Source organism: Gymnoscopelus microlampas (assembly GCF_963454915.1).
Source record: "Gymnoscopelus microlampas genome assembly, chromosome: 1".
In the NCBI taxonomy this organism is placed as follows: Eukaryota; Metazoa; Chordata; class Actinopteri; order Myctophiformes; family Myctophidae; genus Gymnoscopelus; species Gymnoscopelus microlampas.
Window position 1 is genome coordinate 53,181,074 of NC_139962.1, and position 20,252 is coordinate 53,201,325.

Genomic DNA, 20,252 nt, shown 5'->3' on the forward strand with positions numbered 1-20,252 from the left:
TTGGCACCATGCTGTTAAAAATAAATCATGGTCACCAAAGGTGAAATAGCTTCATTTTTTCATTTTCTTATTCCTGAATAAGTAACATTGTGGAGATGCAAAGTTTTGACCTGGCAGCAGTGACATGTTCTGTCTACTTTATGTTCACTATACTGTTTCCCCCGAAGCTTAAAGATAGGGTGAAATGTAGGGTGTATGGGTGGGAAATACCCACCCTACACACTGTAAAAAATACCCAGGGTGATTCTCTGGGGAAAGAGTATTATAGTGTCGAGCAGAAGAAACCTCCTATATCCAAATTCTAACCTTTTGAGGGTTTTTTTCAAAACATTTTTTAAGATATATTTTTGGGCTTTTTATGCCTTTATTGACAGGACAGTAGAATGACAGGAAATGGGGAGAGAAAGATGGTGAGTGACATGCAGCAAAGGCTGTCGGGATCGGGACTCGAACCCGCAATGTGCTGTCAGGCTACATTAAGCCTAGGTGCCCGGACCGCTACGCCAGCCAGCCGTCCGGGCCTACCTTTTTGAGGGTTTTTTCATAAATGAATGCCCTACTTGATCATACTACAGCATCACACACACACAAAAAGCAAAAGTAGCAGATCCACAAGCTCGAGCTTTGAGCTTGTGGACCTGCTACTTTTCATGCTTTTAATCTTGAAAAGTAACAGTTCGGTTTCCAATCCAATCCACTTCATTTATAGAGCACCTTTAAAACAACAGCGTTGAAGCAAAGTGCTGTACACTCAGTAAACAAGTGAGTTTTCAAATGTGATTTAAGCCATTCAATCCGGGAACGCATACTGTTTTTTTTTTTAGCTATAACAATTATTTTATACATTGGGCTACTCAAAAATAGCAGATCTACAAGCTCGTAGCACGGCTACGAGATTGTAGATCTGCTATCTTCTTTTCTGTGAAAATTTGTGCAAATCTTTTAATATACATGTTTTGTTAAGTGAACATTTTTAACTAAAATCTTTGCTTCTGGGGATTCTACAAATGTCTTCTAAATACAAACAGTTTAAAAAAAAAAAATCTTATGTTGCTGTAATATTCTCAAATGTTTTTATGTCAAGGACCACCCAGAATGATATGAATTGGGCCTCGGAGCCCCATCTCAAAATATGTTGTTCCAGGGACATATTCAAAGATTTGCACACATTTTCACAAAAATAAACAGCTGATACAAGCTCATGCGCTATGAGCTTGTAGATCAGCTATTTTTAAATAGCCCGAAAGAAATCTAAAAAATGACACAGATGCGTTCCCGGTCTCTTAATGGATTAAACACAGGTAATATTTGAGACGCTCTAACATTGGGTGGAAGATCGTTCACACACAGTTTGGGGCGCCGTAACCGACAGAGAGTATATCTTCCAGTCTGTGTGATATCACTGCTATAAACATGCAGCTAATTTGGATGTATAGGTTTTGTGGTCTTTATCAGAGCCATTGTCAACTGGAGCAGCTCCAGGCCCTGTGAGCAAATCAAGTCCTCAGATAAGAGTCGTGGTTTATTATAGCTGGCAGAGAAAGTTACTCTTGTCCACAGAGAGGCCACAGATTATACTGGTCATTATCATTATGTATAACGTGAGCAAATGAATGGCTCTTTAACCGTTTTAGACCGGGAATGCATCTGTGTGTCATTTTTAAGATTTCTTTGGGTTATTCGAAAATAGCAGATATACAAGCTCATAGCACGGCACCGAGTGCCGCGCTTTGAGCTTGTAGATCTGCTATTTTTGAAAAATCGTGAACATTTTGGCGAATTTTTGAATATACGTATATATACATTTTAACTCAAATCTTTGCTTCTGGGGGTCCCCGGAACAAAATATTTTGAGATGGAGGTCCGCGGACAAATACATATAATTTTGGGGGTCCTTGACATGAAAAATGTTTGAGAACCACTGATATTATAGCAACATAAGTAAAAAATAAATTAAAATGAATTAAAAAATGTTAGGATTTAGAAGACATTTGTAGAATCCCCGAGAAGCAAAGATTTGAGTTATAAATGTTCGCTTTGAAAAATATATATATTCAAAGATTTGCACAAATTTTCACGATTTAAAAAAAATAGCAGATCTACAAGCTCATGTGCCGCGCTATGAGCTTGTAGATCTGCTATATTTGAGTAGCCAAAGAAATCTAAAAATGACAAACAGATGCGTTCCCGGTCTTAATGGGTTAAAATCCCCCTTTTAAGCTGGATATTAATTCATTGCAGTCCGACAGTCTCATGGTGGGGTGTCATATTTAATATTTAATTGAAAACAGAACAATGGAGGGAGGCCCAAGTCGCTGGACCATTTCTTTTTGTTCAGAATATCGTCCAAAGAATAATATGTTTTATTGTGGTTTTAGGGTATATAACTCAACAGGTAGATCATGGTGTAATATTACTGCTTGTTAGGGGCTCAATTATCTCCAGGGCCACATATACTGAAAATGTATGGAAAAACAGACACACGATTCAAACAGTCAAACTATTGTGTACGGCAATTACTAGGGTATGTGCACTGAATGAAAACCTTTCACTAAATGTTATATACAAAAACCAAAAGCAAATACATAAATCACTCCACACAACAGTGTAACAACTAGAAGAACAGTGGCTCCCAAACCTTTCCATTCTAAGGAGGACCCCTAAATAGACACACAATAGCACATTTGCAACCTAACGTCCCTATTCTGAGCATGTCATAATATGTGAACATTCAGTGTAAGTAAGTAGCAGATCTATCAGCTCACAATGTCAGTGATCGGCGTGTGATATACAGTAACTGCACGCGTGCCAGAATAGTCTCCATATATGAGCATGTTACGTTTGTAACGTCCATTAACCCAACGTCCACCCACAAGGCAATTTTAACTCATTAACTGCCCTGGTTAACTTATTGCTTAAAAATGCTCCATCTCGGCTCCTGAGTACTTTTTTTTTTACACTATTTTTGGCAAAACATGCTATTTTCAACTTGCCACAACTATGGAACGGATTACCGCTATCGGATACATTCCCCCCCCCCCCATTCTACGAGACCCCTGTGTGTGTAATGAGGGGATCACCGTGCGGATAGCATTCACAGAAAATATTTTTTTCGCTGGCAGCAGCGTAACACTATTACACTATTACTCTGGCAGTTAAAGAGTTAATATACAATGTATACAGTACACACACACACACACACACACACACACACACACACACACACACACACACACACACACACACACACACACACACACACACACACACACACACACACACACACACACACACACACACACACTGTACCATATGTGCATGGGTGAGTGTAACCTGCATCGTAAATCTCTTTGGATACAAGCAGACCATTTACCATGCTCAGAATGTAGCCTCCTCAGCTAACTCTGCATGAATGTTAACTTAGTAATGATGAGTGTACAGAATTTGTCCATGAACGTATAACCTGCATTGTGCATACAGCTACAAAGCCCTGCCCACTCGACCAATACTACTATCCATGCAGTACGAATGTCAAAATGAGTTTTGTCCGTCTCCACCCAACACAAAAAAATGAGAATCAGGTTTTAAGTATCGCAGACACAAAAAGTGTACGGATCATGACCCCAGTGTATATCCACTTAAGCAAGTCATGACTGCATTGAGGAATGACCTGCCAACCTGTCAGTGTCACCCAACCTTGCATGCCACCCTGGGTGCTGAAAGTATTAAGACAACAAAAGCTCTGGGTCCTTTGAACACAGCAGCCTCTCTCAGCTGTGAAGCCGAAGCTACGTTTTAAGTTATCACTTGGCGCAGTGTGTATACAGAGAGAGAAATATGCTGCGTTTGCTGCATGAGTCCAATTCAAACACAAGGTTGTTGTTTTGCCTTCAACAAAATGTATCGTCTTTGTCAGGCCGGGAGGACATGTACAACGGACATAGACACGCACTGCATTAGATTGTAACCAGGCCTTTTCTCCTCGGCGATGAGAAATAGGTAGAACAGAATAGTCCCCACTCCTGGGAGCGAGGCTACCATAGGGCCTTATAGAGTGCACCTCCAAAAGTGCATGCTCTTCATGCCCATACAGGGCGTTGCCACAAATTCATGCTCATGTCCTGCCAGCTGCAACCCACGGCTGACACAGCCCCCTAGGTAGGCCACCCACCCAGCCTGGCGAAGCCCTGCATGTACAGTACAGTAATACTGGGTGGAGAGAAGAACAATCTACTGTGCACAGCACACTCCAAACAAAGCATTATAGTACACTAACACAGTGGTTCTCAACTTTTTCAGGCCGTGGCCCCCCCAAAAAAATATATTTTTTGAACTGGAGACCCCCCACCCTGACAAGAACTTGGAATTGTAGAAGTTGAGGCATTACATTTAGTTTGACTCGGTTCCACTGATAAATATTGTGAAAATAGCCGAACTACAATCTCTGCTTAGTGTTTAGCCTTTTAATGAGTTATTATTTTGATTGATTGATTGAATACTTTATTAGTCAGAAACACAGTGGTACAGCCAGACATTTAGGCTAAAAGGATAACACAAAAAAAGTCCATGTGGACTTGTTTCCATTGTGGTCCAATGTATTCAATTCATCAACATAGCATACAAAATAACAATAATACATACATGTAATACATGTCATCAAGAAATATAAAACACTATTATGTACAAAAATTCTCTCAATAAAGTTGTTTCTTTGATTTGTTCTGTTGTGTAAAGCACCTTGTACTTGTATCTTGAGTACCAAGAGAAGCGCTATATAAATTGGATGTATTATTATTATTATCATTATTAATACTATAGTGATACGCCCATCCAATCGAATGTCATTCAGTCCTGCACATACAGACAGAGAAATGCACGCACGCACGCACGCACACGCACACAAACACACACACACACACACACACACACACACACACACACACACACACACACACACACACACACACACACACACACACACACACACACACACACACCTTAAATCAGATGAAGCGAGCAGCACTGTTTCTATGTTTCTTATTCATGGTGGTGTATTGGATGTTTGGTTTTGGCGAGAGAGAGAGAGAGAGAGAGAGAGAGAGAGAGAGAGAGAGAGAGAGAGAGAGAGAGAGAGAGAGAGAGAGAGAGAGAGCGAGAGAGAGAGAGCTGTGTGTATTATTTGGGGCTTGCTGTTGTTATTTATTTCTATCTTTAATGTTGTTTGGCTGTGCAGCTGGAGGGAGCGGAATTAATTTCCTTTCTGATGGCTGTGTATCAGTGTCTCAGCCGGGTGAATTATGCCTCACATCACGTGTCATTTCCTCTCGCCTGGCGACGCAAGGAACCTTTCGCTAACCTGAAAACAAATTATCTTGTGTTGGCCCGCGTTCAAATTCAATTAAATCCACACGCAGAGTAATTATATCGAGGTACAAAAGAGTAATAAACGTGAAAAAAAATTAATTAACCTAGTAATCTTTATTTATCCCCCCACTTCCCCTCCCTGTATTAAGTATGTGACTCTGACAACGTGGCAAATAACTGCTGTGGTATATTTGTCACCAAAGTGTCACTGACTAACACCCCTGTGTTGGATACATGGAATGTTTGTTGTCATTCTTATTTATTTCTTTTTATCTCAATCTTGTCATAATAAGGCATGTTCAGATGCAAGCTCAGGTACTTGTCATGCTCAGAGTTATTGTGATTGCCGCCGCAGTCACCCATGGAGAAAATGTGCGAGCTGCAGCTAAATTGGGTGTATAAATTTACCGGGGGGGGACTTGTGCATTGACAGGTGTTGATCAAATGTTATACTGTGTAACAAACTAAAGAAGATATGGGTGGCTATAGAGTACACAGCCTGCGGCATGTCATTGTATACTCATACAATCAGTCAACTCATAAACAAGTACTCGTAAACATCATGAACTGGGTGTTGTATTGAGTCAGAGCTTTCACTGTGAGCTCTCAGACTGTTTTATTCTTCTGATCGTTTGTTTTTAAAATTATTTTACTTCAATAATCAAGAATCAAGAGGGGTTTGTTTGTCAGCAAAACATTGGTGGGATATGTTCTGCCAGGAACATTTTTCTGCAAGGAACAGTATTTTTTTTAAATACTGGATGAAGTAAAAATTAAAAACAAATAACACTATTTATACACAATTCTAGAGTTAGTTAAAGGTACAGGAAGAACTGAATGATAAACCTTTTAAAGGAGTAATTCACCCCAAAAAAGTACTTATTTTCTATCAATTACACATTCCATGAAGCCTTGAATTCATGGAGATTGTTTTGTTTTTGTCGCATTCCTAAGCCAATAATTTTGATGACTTGCTGCGGGTCTGTCTCCTACCGGAGACATTAGCATCTCTCTGCCAGTCATCAAATTATTGTCTCAGGAATGCGACAAAAAAAATAAATAAATCATAAATTCAAGGCTTCATGGGGTGTGTAATTGATATAAAATAAGTAATTTTTTGGGTGAACTACTCCTTTAAGGCAGGTATGCCAATAATCTATTGCAACAACGGGGAGTTTGCAGAAGGCATACATACACACACACACAATACTCAATTTAAAGTAACATTTTGAGCAGCTGCTCAGGATTCTTGCATATTGAATGCAGTTTTTTGTATTATTTAGTTTATTGCGCTCGCACGGTACAGTATGCCGTATGAATTCTATTTACAGTGTGAGTACAACGTAGCCTACAGAACTCTCAATTTGTCGTATATACCGAAAGAGCAGCGGCTACCTCCTCCAGGTTAACACATTTCAATACTCGGTTGTTTATCTCAATTACAGGAACACTTCACCTGCATCCAAGGCAAGGTTTTAACCCTTTAAGACCGGGAACGCATCTTGTGTAATTTTAAGATTTCTTTGGGCTATTCAAAAATAGCAGATCTACAAGCTCGTAGCGCGGCACCGAGTGCCGCGCTACGAGCTTGTAGATCTGCTATTTTTGAAAAATCTTAAAAATGTGTGCAAATCTTTGAATATATATGTTTTAAAGCAAACGTTTTTAAATCTGATCTGTGCTTCTGGGGGGTCCCTGGAACAACATATTTTGAGATTTGGGGGTTCACGGCCAAATACATTTTGGGGTTCCTTGACATGGAAAAGTTGGAGCACCACTGATAAAGCAAACAACGATTTTTTTTAAAAATAGCAGATCTACAAGCTCATAGCGCGGCACTCGGTGCCACGCTATGAGCTTGTAGATCTGCTATTTTTTAATAGCCAAAGAAATCTAGCCAAAGAAAGTGACACAGATGCGTTCCCGCATTGAATGGGTTAAGTTTTAGTGGTCTGTATTTCAGGGTCTGTAAAGCTGAAAAGTGTTCTCAACACAAAGAGCTCCGTCTTAACCTTGACTGGAGAGTTGCTGTCCCCTTTTTTTTTTTTGCTATTCACTCAGCCATGCATACCGTTTAATTAACTTTCTATTCAGCCACTGACAATTTTGCACTTTTCATTCCATAGCAATCTCTCTTGTTCTTATCTTTACCTTGTGATGTGTGTTCATTTTTTGTTTAGTTAACCCATTAAATCCGGGAACGCTTACTGGATCATCTTAGATTTGAGCTAACTGCTAATTATTTTATACTTTGGCTATTCAAAAATAGCAGATCTACAAGCTCATAGCGGGGCACCGAGTGCCGCGCTATGAGCTTGTAGATCTGCAATTTTTGAAAAATCTCGAAAAAGAATTGTGCAAATCTATGAACATATATTTTAAAGGGAACATTTTTGACGCAAACCTTTGCTTCTGGGGGTCACTGGAACAACATATTTTCAGATGGGGGTCCGCGGCCAAATACATATAATTTTGGGGGTCCTTGACATGAAACAGTTTGAGAACCACTGATATAGCAACATACGTTTTTCTTTTCGGTTAGGATCTAGAAGACATTTGTAGATGCGTTCCCGGATTGAATGGGTTAAGCGAGAAATGAATTAATTATTGTACATAGATGAAGAGCTTTAAGGCCAAGGAAACATTTGAGATCCGACTCAAAGTGGGCGTTCTCTCTCATGGACGTGTCCTTGCGGCAGCCGGCCCATGGTTAGAATCCGAGCCGAGGCTCTTTGCTGCATGTCCTTCCCCATCTCTCTCTCTCTTTGTATCCTGTCTCTCTCTCACTGTAACTATCTATCTAAATAAAGCATTAAAAAACAAACAAGTGAGTTCTCTCATCATGTTAAGGGCCCCACACACTGCCTCGATGTTGGCATCGATACGTGTCGATACGCGAAGGTGGACACAAATCTGCTGTAGTTTGTGCACTGTGCAGTGTCTATTGGTTCAGTGACTATTGGTTCTCAAACTGGGGTCCGGGGACCCCCAGGGGTCGTTGAGGGGGTTCCAGGGAGTCCCCACGAAGGCCTATTTGACCTTTGGGATACACAAATAAGTCAGTGTGTCCAAAAACGTAGTTACTGCACTTTGGCTTTGTAGGGCAGTATAGTGCTTGATAGAGTTAATCTTGTTATCATAATTTGTCTAGTGTCCTAAACCTGCTTTAAATGTCAAATTAATATAATAGGTGTTATATTGGCCTAATCCAGTCATGTACTCTAGTCTATTCTCCTATTTCTCCTGTCTCTCAAGGCCAAGCAGCTGGCTACAGGCTTTTTGTGGCTATATGTTGGATCCTCAAGTTATGTCAATATAGGATGTTTTGAGAGCACTGTATCTTCTCTACGCTAACCCTTCTTTCAGTGTCACGAAGTCACCACTGACCAGTGACCGGTCAGAGCCGATGTCAAAGTGTTGACCCAGACATTTGGACGCTGTTTGTCCAAAGATAAACTGTCACACCATCATCATCATCATCATCTTCATCATCTACCATCCATCCTCATCTTCATCATCTTCATCTGACGACAACTAGCATCATCACTCTCCACCAATGGCAGGATTACACCTCCGACGGCTGGACGCTTGATCTGTCTTCCATGATGTCATATGTTTATGTTAACGGACGCTGTTAAATCCAGTGCTTTCTCTGTTCAACTTGAGAGAGACACGACCGATGATGCCTACCATACATGTACCTGTGATACTGTAACCTTCCCAGTCTCTCTGTCCGAATATATTTCACTACATCCAATGGCTGCCTGTGTTCTGAGTCTGTTTTTTCTTTGTCGCCTTTATGTGTCTGGTACTTTGTGTGGGTGATAATGAAAAAACAGCTCCATCAGTGCTCATCTTTTGTGTTTTGCTATGATCTTTCAAATGTTATGAAGCAGTTAAGCATGACGCGTGTTCATGTGTTTGTTCATGTTGTTAAGTGAACCTCAAGCTCTAATTTTAGCACCATAACGTAACAGCCTCAATTAAGTGTGCAGAGAGCTTGTGCTCAGCAGCTTTTTTCACACCTTTCTGATCAGACTTGTTATTATAGTCGGTAGTCAGGATAACGTTTGGTGTGCATGCTGCAAAAATAGCAGATCTACAAGCTCGTACATCTGCTCTTTTTGATTTTTTTACAGGGTGGCTTGAAAAGCCAGCCTGTTTACAAACAGATCTGTACCTAGTCGCCACTTCCTGACGTTTCTTGATACTTCTTCCTCATTGGTTGGCCTATCGGCCATTGAGGGCGCGCCATCCTCTCAGACGATGGGATCTGGACACACGGCACAGCACAGCGGTGTCAGATTTCACTTACCGGTGCGAGAGAGAGAATCAGAGAGAGAGAGAGAGCGAGAGAGAGAGAGCGAGAGAGAGAGAGAGAGAGAGAGAGAGAGACATGGCGAGAGAATTTTACGTCATTTTACATGACATTTACATGTCATAAATAACATGTAAATGTCAGTCTTGTTTGAAAAGGTTTAGAAGCTTTTGAATAATTTGAATTTTGAATAATGTAATAATATATATATTTTTTACATAAATCTTCTCTTCTGGGGTCCATGGCACGAAAAAGTTTGAGAACTACTGGTCTACAGCGATTACACTGCAGAGGAGTAAAATCAACATGGCTGCCCGTGATGCCGAGACAGCTGGGAGGTTCTGCTGTGGGTGGTAACTCTCAGGTCTACACATCCCATTATGCCGCACGCACGCACGCACGCACGCACGCACGCACACACACACACACACACACACACACACACACACACACACACACACACACACACACACACACACACACACACACACACACACACACACACACACACACACACACACACACACACACACACACACACACACAGTCGGTGACAAATGTAAGTGTGTTATCACCAGCTCATAGAGCTGCTAGACACAGAGGTAACGTAAACACCACCTCCTGTGTGTCCAGCTCAGAGTCATTACACACATCTCTCTTCACCCAATAAGGCCTGAGGTTCCGATTCTACCAAATGTCTCGTAGCGCGGCAATTTTTTGCCGCGCTACGAGACAAGACAAGCGAGCTTGTATATCTGCTATTTTTGAAAAATCTTGAAAATTTGCGAACATTTTTTACTCAAATCTTTGCTACTGGGGGTTCCTGGAACAACGTATTTTTGAGATGGGGGTCCGTGGGCAAATACATATCAATTTGGGGGTCCTTGACATGAAAAACTTTGAGCACCACTGCAACATACGTTTTTTTCTAAAAACTGTTGGGATTTAGAAGACATTTTATAGAATGGGCCTCAGGTCTTAATGGGTTAATAGCCGCTACATGCTACTGCTTACTGAGAAATGTCCACTGGAAGCTTGTTAGTCTGTTATAGCCGTGCTAAAGGAAATTAATGGGATCAAACCCCAGATACTGGCTAGCTGATACAATTCACAGCATTATCAGCCAAACACTGGCTAGCTGATCAAAAAAACAAGATTACTGTCAGGCTGTTATCATTTGTTTCCATTAGCATTGCCACAACGTAAGCTTCCAGTGGACATTTCAGCGTACATTTCTCACTAACCACACGTTCAACTATTTGACTAGTAGCCTACCTTGGGAAGTGTGATATCAAACCTAAATATAAACTTCTTAACTAACCCTTTTTAATATATTATATTATAGTATCTGCTGATACCGAGTCCCAATCTGATCTTTAACACCTTCCTGCATAATAAAGGTGCTACTCCCAAGTATATTAGAGGAATTTTAGTTATTGGACGCCCTTTGCATTGCAGACATTAGTGGCTGCTTGACTGCTTTAATTTTCTATCGCTAGATCAGCCAAAATGTGAATTTCAATCTGGCATGGCTTGTTCTGCAACAGCACCACGTTCATGTCTGCTCACCAGTGGTGAAAAAAGTATTACATTTGTTTTATCAATACTGCAATTTAGAAATACCCTCCCTGTTACAAGTAAAAGTCCAGAATAAAAAAAATACTTGAGTAAAAGTGCAAAAGTATTGGTATCAAAATGTACTTAAAGTACCAAAAGTAAAAGTACTCATTATGCAGAAGGTCCCATTTCACAAGTTTTCAAGAGTATAAAATGTATACAAGTCTTTAGAAAATAACCGATCTACAATCGATACAATAGGTCGGCTATTTTCAAATAGCCAAAGTTTAAGGGCTGAAGTGTGTATGTTTAGTTTTTAGCTAAATCTACAAAGCAACTAGTAACTAAGGTGGTCAAATAATAGTAGTGGAGTAAAAGTACAACATTTGCCTCTGAGATGTAGTTGAGTAGAAGTAAAAGTATTGAAAATTGGAAATGCTCCAGTAAAGTACAAATGCAAAATTGTACTTAAGTACAGTACAAGACCTGGAACTGTGTCATTTTTAGATTCGAGCTAAAAAGCATTATTGGGCTATTCAAAAATAGCAGATATACAAGCTCATAGCGCGGCACCGAGTGCCGCGCTACGAGCTTGTAGATCTGCTATTTTTGAAAATTCGTGAAAATGTGTGCAAATCTTTGAATATATATATTTTTAAAGCGAACATTTTTAACTCAAATCTTTGCTTCTGGGGGTCCCTGGAACAAAATATTTTGATGGGGGTCCGTGGTCAAATACATATCATTTTGGGGGTCCTTGACATGAAAAAGATTGAGCACCACTGATATAGAAACATAGGTTTTTCAGAAAACTGTTGAGATTTTGGAGACATGTAGAATTGGCTTCAGGTCTCAATGGGTTAAGTAAATGTACTTAGTTACTTTCCACCACTGGCCAAAATGTGAATTTCAATCTGGCACATGGCTTGTTCTGCTACACCACCACGTTCATCATGTCTGCTCACACCCTGTTCAGATATTACTACACCACTGGTGCTGTGTGAGCGTCAGGCTGCCTGTACTGTACACATATGATCCGTCATCAAGGCAGGCACGTCCAAACAAACAGCTGTAGAAACAACAGACGTGCATTCTCTCTGACGACAGCACTATCAACTAGACCATCTATATGCTGTAAACCGTTATGTGTGTTTGGCTGGTTGAAACAAGCATTGCATCAAATGAACGCGATGTTTGAAGTGGGAAAATATGTTATTTGGTGCATTGCATGCTGTTTGAATTAATGACATGCTACAAGGGAAGAAAAGGCCGCACACACTCATAGGAGCAATACGATGCAGGATAAAATATTGAAAACCAACGTTTCGACCTGGAACGGTCTTCTTCGGGGATTGATTGATGAATAATGACAGCTGACGAAGATGGGTTAAAATATACAAAACATGTATACTTTGATCACACCCAACATTTAATCTGGAAATGCAGGGACCATTGCCCACCTTTTCTGAAAGTGTCAAGTGTCTGTGGAGTTGTTTTTTCTTTAACAAATGCATGGACAAAAATCATTAGGCATACTCTTTCCTTTCCTTTTTTATTTATTTACAGATAACATTGCATTTCTGCTTTATTTCTGACCGTAACAGTGAGAGTGCGAGAGAGAGACAGGAAAGGTAGGAGAGACAGAGGGGATGACATCCAGTGGTGGAAAAAGTACTCACCTTTTTTACTCAAGTACAAGTATCAATACCACCATGTAGAAATACTCAAGTAAAAGTCTAGTATTAAAAATGCACTTGAGTAAAAGTGCAAAAGTATTGGCGTCAAAATATACTTGAGTACTAAAAGTACTCATTGTGCACAATATCCCAAAATGTATAATCTTTTGCAAATTATTTTCAAGTAGTCATGGCTGAAGTGGTTCATGTATGTTTTACAAAGTAACTAAAGTTTTTAAATAATTGTAGCGGAGTAAAAGTACAAGTATTGAAAATTGGAAATACTGTAAGTATTTTACAGTAAAGTAAAAGTACCTCAAAATTGGACATAAGTACAGTACTTGAGTAAATGTACTTAGTTACTTTCCACCACTGATTAAAGTATAAGCTTGGCCTTGGTTGTGAGTTATACATACTGGATACATTTTGAAGGACTTGCTTGTGTTGTCTTGTACCAATTAAGTGACCCTATAAGAAACAAACAAAAATGCTTTTGTTGCCGTTTATAGTAGAGGCTATATGTAATCAAGATAATGCATGTCTCTTTTCTTTGCAGCCTTGTGCAAGCTAATGGAAAGAAAGAAAGAAAAACAGGCTGCATACTGACAAATCTACAGGATACTTCATTATATTGCTCTCAATTAAAACCTGTCCTCAGCAGCATTAGTCATCTTAGCGCTCGTCATTCATACTAATTAGCACTCGCCTTCGGTGCTTCATGCTGGAATTTCAATATCCCATTAATCCATTAAGACCGGGAACACATCTGTGTCATTTTTTGATATCTTTGGCTATTCTTTTTTTTTTTTTTTATCGTAATATTTTTTGCAAATCTTTGAATATATATATATATTTTTTAAAGCGAACATTTGTAACTCAAATCTTTGCTTCTGGGGATTCTACAAATGTCTTCTAAATCTCTAACAGTTTGAAAAAAAATATATATATGTTGCTATTTGATTTGATTTGATTTTTATTAAGGATCCCCATTCGCTGGTGCCATAGCAACCAGCTAGTCTTCCTGGGGTCCACACAAAAAACATACAAAAACAATTATTTCAGTTGCATATACAAAATTATTAAATGTCAGTACTCAACACACAATGAAGCTAAAAGTACATGTGAGCAAAGATACAGAAAACTAAAAACAAAACAAAAATACTTTACAGTGTTAAATACAATTTATTGCTATAATATCAGTGGTTCTCAAAACCTTTTCATGTCAATTATATGTATTTGGCCATACGGAACCCCATCTCAAAATATTTTGATCCAGGGACCCCCAGAAGCAAAGATTTGAGTTAAAAATATATTCAAAGATTTGCACACATTTTTATGATTGTTTCAAAAATAGCAGATATACAAGCTCATAGCGGGGCACGCTATGAGCTTGTAGATCTGCTATTTTTTGAATAGCCAAAGAAATCTGAAAATGACACACAGATGCTTTCCCGGTCTGAACGGGTTAAGCGATTCAGAGATATGCCCTTGATTGACGCTCTCTTACACCCGGGAAGTAATTACATTATATGCTTCAGTTTCTCTCTTAATAATTTCTTATTATTTCACAAGGCTTTTTTCAGCAGTTTATGTGTGTAAATCATCTCTTTTCTCGCCAGGACTGCTGTTACGCACATTATTGTGCAAATCAAAGAGCAACAACTAGGCTCACGCAGCTTCACTGTAGGCTACCTACCGCACCATGCACTTTTATGAGTTCAACTTTTGTGATTAGGTCCAACAGTTGTTTGATAGTAGTACATTATGAATTTTTACTACAGCAGTAGTTCTTAAACGTTTTCCTGCCAAGGGCCCCCAAATTGATATGTATTTGACCGTGGACCCCCATCTGAGTTGAGTCAGGGACCCCCAGAAGAGAAGATCTAAGTTAAAACAAAATTCAAATTTTCCAACATTTTCGATATTTTTCTAAAACTTGATGTAAGTGACATGCTGTGAGCTTGTAGATCAGCTAATTTTGAATAGTCAACGTATAAATGGATAAAGTAGTCAAAGTGATTGTGATGATATTAACTACTTTTGCTGGGGATTTATAGGAGTTGAGGCCCCTGGGCTAGAGTGATTTTTGAGGCCCCCCTGGCACACATGCACGCGTGCAAAAATTCTCTTTTTTTGGGCGTTTTTTTTCGTTTACTTTTATTTTTTTTTAACTTTAATTCGGTGAATTCGGTAAGGTTACTTTACAATTTGATCATAAAAAAATCAAGGAGGCCCCCCTAGTTCGGGGCCCCTGGGCTGCAGCCCACCCTAGCCCAACGGTAAGTCCGGCCCTGCCCCTGGGGGTCCCCGGGGATCTCACTTTTAGAACCACTGCTGTAGGCTACCTATGCACTATGTAGGCCTACTTCATGAGTACAACTTTTGTGATTAGGCCAACAGTTGTTTGATAGTACAGTATATTATGAATTATTTTACTAGAGTATATTACGCAACGAAAAGGCACAGATGACTCAGTAGAACATAAAATAGCCATCACACTGTAGAGATATCTTTATGTTCCGTTATGAAATGTGGGGAAATGACATTTTTATGTTTTTTTTGTTGTTGTTTCATAAGCATAGACTAATAAAAATACAGTGCACTCGTCCAATCATCAAGGGCGTTGATGCATTGATTTTCACTGTGTCTATTTTTTTCCCCCCTCCCTGTGAAAGAACAAAAATGCGTAACTAAACGCATTAATCATCACTCACAGCCAGTCGTGCTAAACGAAAACACATGCATTCAGTGTTTTCACGCACGGCACTCTTTAACCCATTAAGACCGGGAACGCATCGGGGCAAATCTACAAGCTCATAGTGCCGCGCTATGAGCTTGTAGATCTGCTATTTTTGAAAAATCGTGGAAATGTGTGCAAGTCTTTGAATGTATATTATTTTTGAAAGCTAATTTTTTTTGCATCGCATCTTTGCTTCTGGGGGTCCCTGGAACAACATATTTTGAGATGGGGGTCCGCGGCCAAATACATATCATTTTGGGGGTCCTTGACATGAAACAGTTTGAGAACCACTGATTATAGCAACCTAAATTTTTTTCAAAAAACTGTTAGGATTTAGAAGACATTTGTAGAATCCCCCAGAAGCAAAGATTTGAGTAAAAAATGTCCGCTTTGAAAAATATATATATATTCAAAGATTTGCACGCATTTTCACGATTTTTCTAAATAAATAGCAGATCTACAAGCTCATAGCGCGGCACTCGGTGCCGCGCTATGAGCTTGTATATCTGCTATTTTTGAATAGCCAAAGAAATCTAAAAATGACGCAAAGATGCGTTCCCGGTCTTAATGGGTTAAAGGTAGCCTATTTACTACCGTGCAAAGATTATGCCTTGTAAAAGCATCTATTAGCTTTTTGTCAGAACATTGATTATGCCAGAAAAGTTTTGACTTGAGAAAACAAACACTATACATTTCTCCCAGAGCATGGCGTATTTTGTAAATGGTGGTGTAATGAGTTGTTTGTTGTACCCACGTCCCAGGGGTAATGATTAATAGTTCTAAACTTGCCTTTTGCAAAATGCAATCAGTTACTCAGCGATAACATGTCATGCTAATGCTCTCTAACCACATCTTTGTGTTTGTCCAATACTCTGGGAAGAGGAGAAACTGTTCACAGGGTAATTGTCACCTTATCACACAAAAGAAAAGGTTCATTGTCACCTGCTCTATTATACAGAGCAGTGACAGTGGATCAAAAAGACGTGATTCTAGCCAAAGAAATTGAGGGTAAACCCAATTATGTGTGAGGCCATTGAGACCTGGAACGCATCTGTGTCATTTTAGATTTATTTGGCTATTCAAAAATAGCAGATATACAAGCTCATAGCGCGGCACCGAGGGCCGCGCTATGAGCTTGTAGATCTGCTATTTTTGAAAAATAGTTAAAGTTTTTGCAAATCTTTGAATATAGGCCAACTCAAATCGTTGCTTCTGGGGGTCCCTGGAACAACATATTTTGAGATGGGGATCCGCGGCCAAGTATATATCATTTTAGAGGTCCTTGATATAAAAAGGTTTGAGAATCACTATATATAGAAACAAACAACTGTTAGGATTTAGAAGACATTTTGTAGAATCGGCCTCATCCCCTAATGGGTTAATACACTAAATGTGACTTAGAAAACTATTTAAAGCAAAGCAGGGTTTTTGCTAAGTGTAGATATGTGGAATATCTTATGAGTACAATGACTATGGGCGTCGATACGGTACTTTTACATGTGACAAGAGGCACTGGCATTTTGGGTCACAACATTCTTATTGATTGGAATCTAGTGTATAAGATTCAACACATGATATCCAGGACAGAGGCTTGTGGTGAAGACAAGAATGAGGACACTTACAGTAATATACTGTAAAAAAGAAAAAAACACTCCAAAGGAAAGGAAGCTTTTCTCAGAATTAAAAAAGAAGTAGTTGCCCTTTAACCACTATAAACCCTATAATTTGTTGTACATCAAATTCCAAAAATAGCAGATGTACAAGCTTACAACACATCCTCAATACAATAGCTTTGTGAGCGTCTAGATCTCCTATTTCTGCTTTGAACGTTCATCCATTTTTGCAGAATGTTGGCCTATTTAGTTTGCCAGTTGTTCATCCATTTTTGTCTCATTTTCATCGATTTTTATGACATGCCCAGAGAAAGGTTCGCTGGGGTTCATGTGGTTAAAGGCCAATTAACATTGGCCTGCTCTGCGAGGGTCACCATGGACCACTCTATAAATGTCCTACCACATTATGAAAGGGTGTTTTGCTCATGGTAAACAGTGAACCCGAAGAAAGAGCGACAGACGGGATTCATCTTCGCAAAGGCCTCCTCTTCCTCACATGTGTCTGCTAATGACAGTAATAATACGGGATACCTTTGTGGCATCAAAGAGGAGCTATTCCATTTGATCCAGTCTGACCACTCTCTCTAATGGCTGTCACTGGCTATATTCTTATGTTTATATCATGAGTTTAGAGAGAGAGGAATCCTCATAAATATGGATGACCCCGGCAATGCTCAGGCCTGGAAATAAATGCGCCGCACTGCTTGAGGGCTTGTTTGCCTTGAGACTCAATTCTAGATCAACATATTGCCCCCTCGCATATACTGTAACTACAAGCGCTGCGGGGCTTGAGCCTATACTATTAATACAAACATCGCTTCAAAACGTAATGAAGACCTTTTCTGTCAAAGGTAGAGGCTGAAGTGGGCACAGAAAAGGCACATTGTCCGGGTAAAATCCTCATTTTGGTCCCTATATATAGGGAAAACTTGTTTAACTTTTGAAATGAAAGTTTTACTTGGTCTGTGGCACTTGAGTGAGATGCGTGACTATTGGGTCCATGAGGACTGCAAGAAAAAACATTGTGCTATTAAAATCATAAATGGGGCCCGTACCGCTGCCGTAGCGGTCCGGGCACCTAGGCTCCAAAGTAGCCTGACAGCGCGTTGCGAGTTCGAGTCCCGATCCCGACGGCCTTTGCTGCATGTCACCCCCCTCTCTCGCCATTTCCTGTCAACCCACTATCCTATCAATAAAGACATAAAAAGCCCCCCAAAGAAAATGTTTTTAAAAATATTTAAAATATATACAGTATACACACACACACACACACACACACACACACACACACACACACACACACACACACACACACACACACACACTAATATTGATACAAAAATATAATAAGTACTAAGTAGTTATGTCTAACCACGCGAACCCAAGCTTCCCTAATAGCAGATCTACAAGCTCACAACACGGTTGCAACGTGACACGTTGTGAACTTGTAGATCAGCTACTGTATCTATTTTCAGCTAAGAGATTTGGTGTAGAGGGGGGAGGGGAAGAAAAAGGAGGCGACCATGTATAGATTCCATGGGGCACCACCCGGGTCAATGAAGTACTGTATCGTCTCCGTCGGAGGGGAAACCTCATACGTCCAAAACTGTTTCTTTTCAGGATTCAAATTCAGAAGCATCAAAAGTAGCTGATCTACAAGCTCGAAACGCGACGCTTCGCGCCGCGTTTCGAGCTTGTAGATCAGCTACTTTTGATGCTTCTGAATGCTTTTGATGCTTTTTTGTGTGACACTGTGGTATGATCAAGTAGGCCGTTAGTTATGATTTTTTTTAGAATATGGAGATAAGAGGTTTCTGCCCGACAGCAACGATGTAAGGTTTAAGTGGTTAATTACTAGGTACTGTACTTTGCTGATGATGTTTTGATGGGTAGGTTGTTGTTCGCCCCAATGTGGGTGTGCTGCTCTCTTGAGTGCAAACAGATGATACACTGACTGCAACGGGGGGGGGGGGGGGGGGGGGGTGTCACCAAACCATGAACGCACAATCATTTTACAGCGACATTAAAATAACTGCATTTTCTCTTACATGGTCCAATAACTGAAGAAAGGGATCTTGATTTGTTTTCCCCCATGGCTTCAAATCTCATTTTACGGCGCCAGATATTATGTGCAAACCAATTCCAAATCCACTTTTCCAGTCTACTCTTCCATTATCACAATAAAAAAATCAGACGCCATCTTTACGATGGCTTTGAATGTCTCAAATACATAAAAAGAATGATGATAATAATAATAATAATATACAGACTACAGGACGGTGTTGTTGTTGCCCTCTCTGGCGGCCGTTGTCTTTGAATTAAATGTCAACACAGGTGTAAAACAGAATGTAGCCTCGTATTCTCGTTGAATATAAATGTGTCGTTTGCCCCGATACAGATGAGTCTGGGAGGAGAAGAGAGAGGCTCAATCTCCGCGCTCGTAAATTAACTGGGGGGCCTGTCCGTGTTTGAGTGACAAGTCTCTGATTTGTGGCGGTAGTTAATTTCAATCCAAATCCTCCACGCTGTAATTTTTTCCTCAACTTCCTCGCCAGCCGGCCACTCTTGACATGTTAGTGTCATGGCTGAGGAGCTTGAGGACACTGCTGCTGAGATGGAGAAAGCTGTTGCTGTCCGGGCAGAAACCTTGTATCTCCATATTTCAACTTTTTATGTTTGTCTTTTTTTCCTAAATTGATGGGGCCCCTTCACCATACAAGAGTGTCACGCTAAAGTATAGTGAAAATAGCTAATCTACAAGCTTACAACGCGTCGCATCGCGATGCGTTGTGAGCTTGCAGATCTGCTATTGAGAGCTATTTTCAGAGCATGACACACCCACACACGCAGCCAAACATAAAATAACTTATTTTAGTTCTACTGGATCCCTTCTCCACTGGTCCCTCCCTGCCATTTTTGTTTGCAAAAAAGGCACAGAGGTACAGTTCTATACAAAAGGATGCTAAAAGGATTAAAAACATTTA